Raw genomic sequence first — 9,010 nt, forward strand, 5'->3', positions numbered from 1 at the left:
ATATACATGAGCAAAAAAAAAAAAAAAAGGGGGGGTCCAAGAGTGAAAGAAGGAAGAAATCGATTTTTCAATATTTTTCCATGAATCTTTGTTACCTTTAACTGAAAATTTCTATTTTGCAGATCATTATTATTATAGCATATAATAATGAGTGGAAAAATTAATCCTAAAAATGGTAAGACCGCATCTTGGCGAGGATATAAAAAACCGAATTTCACGATTAAGGCAATCCAAAATTATTTACAAGCACATTTTTTATATTTTAAGAAAAGAAAATGTGAAAACACCTTTTTCTGCTGTGAAGTGAATTGGTCAAAGGTTTGAAGTCGAACGCTTGGTAAAAGGGAAATCTAGATCTGGTCGCCCTAGAGCATCCACTTTGAAAGACGACCACAGGTTTAAATTAACTGTTTTGAAGGATCGAAAGAAAACTTGACTATAGCAAAGAATTCAAAACAGGGGCTGGAAATTCTCTTTCTATATATACAATATATAGATTAATAAAAGAAATTGGATTTTCCTCTAAAAGGTGTGCAAAGAAGCCATTTTATCTAAGAAGAACATCAATGATAGAAACAGATTTTTATCATGTTATGGTAAGAAAGATACAGACTGGTTTAGGAATGTTTTCTGGTTAGATAAATCAAGATTTTGACTTGTTAGTGGTGCTCCCGATGCTCCCGAACGGCACAATCGAAGAACTGGGGAAAGATTTTTGCCAATTGCATAAAAACGACAGTTAAACACGGGAATGGAGAGATAATGGTATGGGGAACTTTTACTGCAGCAGGAGTTGGGGAATTTATTAGATGTGTAAAGTCAATCAATGCAAAGGAATACATATTAGAAACAGAACTGTTACTGAGTATTCAGAAGCTGGGAATATCACAGAACATTATTTTTAAATATGATAATGCCCCTGCACACACTGCTAAAATCACAGAAAAATGGTTTTCTGATAACTCAATTGATGTGATATTTTGGCCAGGTCAATGCCCCGATTTAAACCTAATTTAGAATATTCGGTTCATAATATCTCGTGCATTGGCCGGAAGAACTTTTTTGAGCAATGACAAACCGTGGGAAGCGGTGCAAAGCGAATGGAATAGCATCTCCTCTTCACAGTGTTCCACTTTGGTTGAGAGCATGTCTAAAAGGATTGATCTTTTAAAGAAATCAAAAGTGAATGCGATTCCATCCTAAGTATTTATTAAAGTAAATGTCTTATTCTGTGTTATTAGTCTCGATTAAGTTTCCTTGTTCAATCATCCTTTGTTCAATATAGCTTTTAGTGCAATGAAATGTATAAAATTTGTTTGGCCCATTTTTTTTTTTTTGCTCACGAGTATATATATATATATATATATATATATATATATATATATATATATATATATATATATATATATACCCAAAACGTCTGGCTTTGATGGAGAGGAGACTAAAACTTGCTACTATGCAGAAATAACAGCAATGGTACACTTGATTGCAAATATATTTCTCATGTTATATCTCCCCTCTTCAGTTTTCATACATAAAGTAAATTTCATAGTGTATAAGGATTATTTGATACTAAAGATATTCATAATCGCATCTTATTTCCAAAAGAGGGAAGATATATCATATGAGAAATATTTGGAATCAAGTCTCCCCTTGCTATTCTTCAGATCATTTAAAATCATTGTAGCAAGTTTTAGTCTCTCCTCGATCAAGGCCAGAGGTTTTTGAGAAATATATATATATATATATATATATATATATATATATATACTCGTAGCCGAATTGAATGTTTAAATACTCACATCTTTGGTTCTATGGGACGAAACTACATGAAAATTTGTAGGTTTTGAAGAGTAAAATAATATTCTATGATAAAAATTTTATGACAATTGGTAAAAAGAACCTATATTTCAAATCAATAAAATACGTCTAAATTTACCTATATTTGTATATATAGTGTCCTGGCAAGTCAGTTTTTGTTTTGCTGTTTTCCGATGAATTTTGCTGTGGGTTTTTTTGTTTTTTTTTTTGCTTGGTTGTCTTCTCTGTAACCTTGCCAGGCCACTAATACAGTATATTCCTATTACTATTCTAACTAATATTTGGGCTAGTAATTACAAAATGAAAGTTTAGAAAGTTTTTTATATTAAAGGAAAAATATAAATCAACTAATGCAAAAGTATTGGATACATTGATTTAATATTTGGTTGCATAGCCTTTATTGCGTTCAACAGCTTCCAATCGCTTTCTATAGTTGCACACATGTTTTTTGCAAAGATATGCAGGTATTTTGCGCCATTCTTCTTTGCAGAACTGTTCTAGTTGTTGAATATTTTGTGGATTCCTCTTGTGAATATTTTCAATATTTTCTACAAATTTTCAATTGGGTTGAGGTCTGGAGACTGACTAGGTCAAATAGGAACGTCAATTCCGTTATTTCTAAGCCATTCTTTGGTTATTTTGACAGTATGCTTGGGATCATTGTCCTTCTGAAACACGGGTCCTGGATATGACCTTAAACTATATCCAGTGGTGAGGCTCCAGCTTGCGGGCTTTGGGGAGTGTGGAGTCACCCTTTAATTGCCATTGCTCCCAGGTTCACTCTGACCCGGAGTGCTAGTACCTGTTAGGGTCCCAACTATGGGTTAAATAGAAACCAGCTTGAAAACAAATATATTCTATTAAAAATTTTTTCTTAAATCTTTGGATTTGGCATTAAATAACTGAAAAGGGTTGATATGCCGTAAAACAAAAACCCACCAACCAACCAACCTGCTGAAACACGAAATTGCTATTATGTCCCAACAATCCAGCAGATTTCTGGGGGGTTTTCTCCAAAATCTCCCTGTACATACGTCCATTCATTCTATCATTGATGATTTCTAGTTCACCAGTACCTTTGGATGAAAAACACCCCCATACTATAATCGAACCATCGCCAAACTTTACAATAGGAATGGTATTTTTTTTTGTTATAGGCGGTGCCATTTTTACGCCATATATGTGTTGCTGTGTTTCTTCCAAAGATTTCGATTTTCGTTTCGTCTGACCAGATTACCTTGTTCCAAAATTCTTGGGGTTGTTCCCCATATGTTTTAATACAATTCAAACATGATCTGATATGTTTAAGCTTCAATAATGGACCTTTTCTTGGGGACCTTGATACAAAACCTACACGAGTTAGAACTCTACTGATTGTATCCTTGCTCACATTAATCCCAGCTTCTCTGAGGTCAGTTTGAATTTCACCACGAGTAAGAAAAGGGTTTTTTGTACTTTCTGCTTATCGACCTTGATTTTTTTTCATTTAATTTCCTTGGCTGACCACATCTTGGAAGATTTGCAACAGCTTCACCAGTGGTTTTTATACTTTCTAATAACGTTTCCAATTGTACTAAGTGGTAGATTAAGTTCCCTTGATATTATTCGATACCTTTTTCCTTCTTTGTGCTTATCAATGATTTTTGATAAATGTCTATTGACAACTCTTTAATTTTAGGCATTTTTATAAACGAACTAGTTGACTTTGAAGGAGTGAGGCCAAACTGGAAGAATTTTATAAAATTATTTTTATATAAATCTCTCTGATTGGTCAGTGATAACTCGTTTGCATTATTGCAACACGCTAAGCAAAAGTTATTTAAATTTATTTCAGAAAAAGAATTTTTAAAAAGTGTATCTAATACTTTTGCGTTTGTTAATTCATATTTTTCCTTAAATATAAACTTTGATTACTACTCCAAATATAATTTAGAATAGTAATAGGAATATACTGACCAAATTTTAGGTAAAACCTAATTAAAGTCATGAAGAAAAATGTAATGTATCAAATACTTTTGTGTGGCACTGTATATATATATATATATGTATATATATATATATATATATATATATATATATATATATATATAGAGAGAGAGAGAGAGAGAGAGAGAGAGAGAGAGATAGATATATATATATATATATATATATATTTTCAGAAGTTTAGATAAGATAAGCCATTGGAAGTTCGGTTATAGACTGATGAGAGAGATCGGTTGAAGAGAGCATGATATGCGGTCCTAAAACGGTTCCTTATTATCAGGTTTGAAACCGACGGTACCGATGGCTTATCTTATCTAAACTTCTGAAAATTAAAATATAAATAGTATGCTTTTATTTTGCAAATTTTTTCCTTATAATAGAGAACTCTGTTGGAATTTTTCTATCCCAAAAATATAACTAAACACACACACACACACAATGTGTGTAATGTTAAAAGTCCGCGTATGCTTCTAGAATAGTGATTTAAAGGTTATTAAGGGTTTTTGAAGCATGAAAACGATTTTACTTTTTGTATTTAATATTTTATTTTTGATATTTCCAGCGGTCCTCCGCTCTTGGTCACAAAAAAGCATCGAAATGAAAATGAAAGACGTTGAAAAAAATTGGAAATTTGTAGTGTGGACAGCGTTTATTCCTTGCAGCAATGTTCGAAAGAGTTCACGTGAATTATTTTTGCCGTTTGTGGAAGAATGCTGTATTTTTTTCATTTTTTATTAAAAATTTTTTTTTTTTTGCAACGTATTAGCATTTAATTCAAACGGCAAAAAAGAGATGCAATTGATTTCAATATGTATAAGGACTGGTTGGAAAGTGAAACAAATTTGTTGAACGCTAAAAATAATGCTATTAAAAGTTATCATAATGATGGTATAGTAAAGTATTAATAAAAAAGGTGGTTTTAGTAATAATAATAAACCTTCCTACGAGGGCAGATTTAGAGACAATGGAGAGTAAATTGCGTTCCCTCCTCTTACAAAAATGGCACACTGGATAGCAACCAAAATAAATATTTAAAAAAAAATTAAAATTAATATTAATTATTATAAAAATAAGAATAAAAATTGTCTTGGTGCTGAAGGAATTTTCATTCACTGACAGAGAACAAAAAAGATTAAGTGCAGTATCAAAGCAGATACTTAAATGTGGTCTTGGTACGAAGATCACTCTGTGCGTATTAATAATAACTAGTGGGATCTGTGGAAATTCCACAGCGGCATTTTTCATATGTAATATATTGTTGCTTAGCATTCTGTGGGCGTTCTGTTCAGCATGAAGAAAGGCACAATCATATTATTCTAGCCCTTTTATTAAAACTGTATCGCCCTCTTACTAAAATAATAACTTTGATATGTTTCCTGAGCTGATTATTTCATTACAAACAATTAACTCACATTTCATCATTTCTCATAATTATTCAATATGTTACTATGTTCGATAATAATTTAACTTAATTTTAACCCACATTATCGCCTATCCCCTTACTAAAATAAAAAAATGTGATATATTGTATGGGCTGATTATTTCATTAAAAAACACTATCAATTAACTCACATTTCATCATTTTTCATAATTCTTAGATATGGTACAAATTTCGACAATAATTTTTCATCATTTAAACTGAACCATACTAAAATAATAACTTTGATATATTGCCTGAGCTGATTTTCTCATTACAACACACCTATCAATTAACTCACATTTCATCCTTTTTCAAAATTCTTGGATATAATACTTACTTTGACAATAATTTTTTATCATTTTAACCGACATCATCGCCCACCTTGCTAAAATAATAACTTTGATATATTGGCTGGTTTGATTATTTCATTGCAAACACACTAATGCATTCAATCGCATATTATCATTTTTCATAATTCTTAGATATGTTACTAATTTCGACATTCATTTTCATAATTTAAAGCATCCTTATCGCCCTCTCTTACTAACATAATAACTTTAATATATTGTCTGGACTGATTATTTTATTATAAACACACCAATCAATAAACTCACATTTAATCATTTTTCGTAATTCCTAGATATGTTACTCATTTCGACCATATTTTTTTGTAATTAAAACACATCTTATCGACCTCTCTTACTAAAATAATAACTTTGATATATTTCCTGGGCTGATTATTTCATTACAAACACACCACTCAATTAACTCACGTTTAATCATTTTTCATAATTCTTGGATATGTTAGTAATTTCGATAACAATTTTTCATAACTTTAACACACCTTACAGCCTCCCTCTTACTAAAATAATAACTTTGATATATTGCCTAGGCTGATTATTTCATTACAAACACACCAATCAATTAACCCACATTTCATCATCTTTCATAATTCTTGGATATGTTAGCAATTTCGATAACAATTTTTCATAAGTTTAACACACCTTACTAAAATAATAACTTTGATATATTGCCTGTGCTGATTATTTCATTACAAACACATCAATAAATTAACTCACATTTCATCATTTTTCATAATTCTTGGATATGTTACTAATTACAACAATCATTTTTTATAATTAAAAAGCACATTATGCCCCCCTCCTACGAATATGAGAACTTTGATTTATTGTCTGGGCTTTTTCTTTCATTACAAACGCACGAATCAATTAACTCACATTTCATCATTTTTAATAATTATTGGATATGTTACTAATTTTGACAATTATTTTCATAAACCACTATGTCGCTCACCCTTGCTTAAATAATAATTTTGATATATTGCATGTGTTGATTATTTCATTACAAACACATCAATCAATATCGGGTATTCTCATAGTATATATATTCCACCTATCTTATCCAATCCCAGGTGACGCCACATATTCTGCTAGTATATATTTTTCACCTATCTCATTTGATCCCGGGCGACACTGGGTATTCTGCTACTATATGTTTTCTACCTATCTCATTCAATACTGGGCGACGCTTTCTGCTAGTATATATTTGCACTTATTTTATTCAAACCCGGGACTGACTTCATGTCTGTCACCCTAGTATTAAAAATATACATGCGATAAAGTAATATTTAAATCGTAAACTCTTTCAGCCATTTCTGGGACTGACTTTATATTCCCAACCCACTGCTAAAAATATACATGAAATAATGTAATGTCTAAATAGTAAACTGTTTCAGCCCTTTCCGGGACCCACCACACTGTTTTAAATATACATTAAATAAAGTAATGTTTAATGCGTAAACGGTTTCAGCCATTTCTGGTACTGATTTAATATCCCCCCACCCCACTGTTTTAAATATACTTGAAATAAAGTAATGTTTAAATCATAAACAGTTTCAGCAGCTTTTCGAAATTAATGCATTCGCGTTCTCTTTCTCTCTCACATTCCTGTCGCAAGGTACTGAAAAGTTTACAATCTGCCAGTTTTTAAAGACCTTATAAATAATAATAATAATAATAATAATAATAATAATAATGACTAGCAGGACTTGTGGAAATTCCACAGTGGCATTTTTCATATGTAATATATTGTTGCTGGGCATTCTGTGGGCATAAATGAAGGTACAATCATATTATTCTAGCCCTTTTATTAAAACTGTATCGCCCCTTACTAAAATAACAACTTTGATATATTTCCTGGGCTGATTATTTCATTACAAACACACCACTCAATTAACTCACATTTCATCATTTTCCATAATTATTGAATATGTTACTTATTTCAACAATCATTTCTCATAATTTTAACCCACATTTTCGCATCTCCCCCTTTACTAAATAATAACTTAGATTTATTGTCTAGGCTGATGATTTTATTAAAAACACACCAATCAATTAACTCACATTTCATCATTTCTCATAATTCTTGGATATGTTAGTAATTACGACAATAATTTTTCATAAGTTAAACACACCTTATAGCTTCCCCCTTACTAAAATAATAACTTTGATATATTGTCTGGGCTGATATTTTCATTATAACACAACAATAAATTAACTCACATTTTATCATTTTTCATAATTCTTGGATATGTTACTCAATTCGACTATAATTTTTTGTAATTAAAACCATCCCTATCACCCTCTCTTACTAAAATAAAAACTTTGATGTATTGTCTGGGCTGATTATTTTATTATATACACACCAATAAATTGACTAACATTTCATCACTTTTTCGTAATTCTTGGATATGTTACGAATTTCGACAATAATTTTTTATAATTTAAGCCTTCCTTATCGCCTACCCCCTTACTTAAATAATAATTTTGATATATTGTATGGGCTGATTATTTTATTATAAACACACCAATCAATTAACTCACATTTAATCATTTTTTGTAATTCTTGGATATGTTATTAATTTCGACAATAATTGTTTATAATTTAAATCATCCTCATGGCCCTCTGTTACTAAGAAATAACTTTGATACATTGTCTGGGCTGATTATTTCATAAGAATACACAACTATCAATTTACTCACATTTCATCATTTTTTTTAATCTTTGGGCATGTTACTAATTTCGACAATCACTTTTTATATTTTGAACCCACCGTATCACCCCCCCTACTAAAATAACAACTTTGATATATTATCTTGGCTGATTGTTTCATTTCAAACAGACCAATCAATTAACTCACATTTCGTCATTTTTCATAATTCTTGGATATGTTACTAATGTTGACAATCATTTTTCATCATTTTAACCCACATCATCGCCCTCCCTTACTAAAATAATGACTTTGATATATTATCTGGTCTGATTATTTCCTTGCAAACACACTAATGCATGAAATCACATTTCATAATTTTTTATAATTCTTGGATATGTTACTAATTTCGACAATCAGTTTTCATAATTTAAACATACCTTATAGCCTCCCCATTACTAGAATAATAACTTTGATATAATGCCCTGGCTGATTATTTCATTACAAACACACGAATCAATTAACTCACATTTCATCATTTTTCAAAATTCTTGGAAATGTTACTAATTTCGACAATCATTTGTTCTAATTAAAAAATCACATTATGCCCCCTCCTACTAATATAAGAACTTTGATATATTGTCTGGGCTTATTTTTTCCATTACAATCACACCAATGAAGTAACTCACATTTCATCATTTTTAATAATTATTGGATATGTTACTAATTTTGACAATTATTTACATAACTTAAACCCACTATGTCGCTCTCCCTTA

This window comes from Euprymna scolopes, chromosome 16 (assembly GCF_053919585.1).
Source record: "Euprymna scolopes isolate OS-2025 chromosome 16, ASM5391958v1, whole genome shotgun sequence".
NCBI classification, from domain to species: domain Eukaryota; kingdom Metazoa; phylum Mollusca; class Cephalopoda; order Sepiida; family Sepiolidae; genus Euprymna; species Euprymna scolopes.